Consider the following 1,119-nt stretch of genomic DNA (forward strand, 5'->3'; position numbering starts at 1 on the left):
AGGGAACTGTATAGAAGTTACCTAAGGCACTCTAATTTAGAGCACCTTCATTTATGACATGATTTAACAGGGGTTAATTTTTCATATGGCAGAACATTTAAAAAAAATTCTGCAGCCATGTATATGTGTAATGCCATGGCTATAGAGGACCATTAGAGGCCAGATAAGTGCAGACAGAAGTGACATTTTTTGTACAATGTGTTTTAGCAACACCTGAATACATCCGTTTTCATGTTCTTTTCCACCACTAGATACTGTTCAAGCATTTTTTTTTTTAATACACATTATTTGATGGAAAGCCTCTTCTCTCTTAAAAATGCAGCCTGAAAGACAACAGTCCTTGACTTTTCAGTCCTGGGCTTTCCCTGAACAGTGATTGCTAATTATGTCTATAACAGATCAGATTTAAATAATGAAATTCATAGCACTTGTCAGCCAGTTTGAATTAGATTTTAGGTCTTCATCAGTGAAAGACACTAACACACTGTGTCCTTGATTCTCAGTCTGATATATATTTCTTAATTAAGCATATTGTAGTTACATTTTATAGATGGCAATAGGCAAGACTCTAATTTATTTTGGGCAGTGAGAGCCTAGCAAGGGAAAAAATAATGAAGTAAGAGAATGTGTCATATTAAGCAATTTGTCCATTAATTCCAGTATAGTGACACTGCCTATGTGAATAGTATCATGACAAAATCCTTCTGCAACGTTGCTGAGTTTCATGGTACACTTTTCTGTGTGGGTAGAAAAATTCCTCCTTGATTCCTGCAAGTACCATAGATTATATGACCTCCTGTTGCTCTGAATTCCACAAGTTGACTCTATGGAGTTTGAAGCAGTATTTCCTTCCATTTATTTATTCCAAACTATTAATTTTATAATAGTGACCCCCTCATTCTTTCATTATGCAACAAGGGACTAATTAATTGTTACTACACTGTGCCCGCCGCTGTTCCAAAAGGCGTTCTCAGGCTGCTTTGGCTTGGGTGGCTGACCGGGTCTGCCCCGGTCCTGCGGGCGGCACCCAGAAGGTGCCCCGGGTGACGGTGGCAGACCCCTGAAACTCGCCAGCCACGGCTTTATCCGGACCCTCAGTGGTGGGGGTCCCCCTCGCCG

Source organism: Alligator sinensis, unplaced genomic scaffold, assembly GCF_000455745.1.
Source record: "Alligator sinensis unplaced genomic scaffold, ASM45574v1 scaffold169_1, whole genome shotgun sequence".
Taxonomy (NCBI): domain Eukaryota; kingdom Metazoa; phylum Chordata; order Crocodylia; family Alligatoridae; genus Alligator; species Alligator sinensis.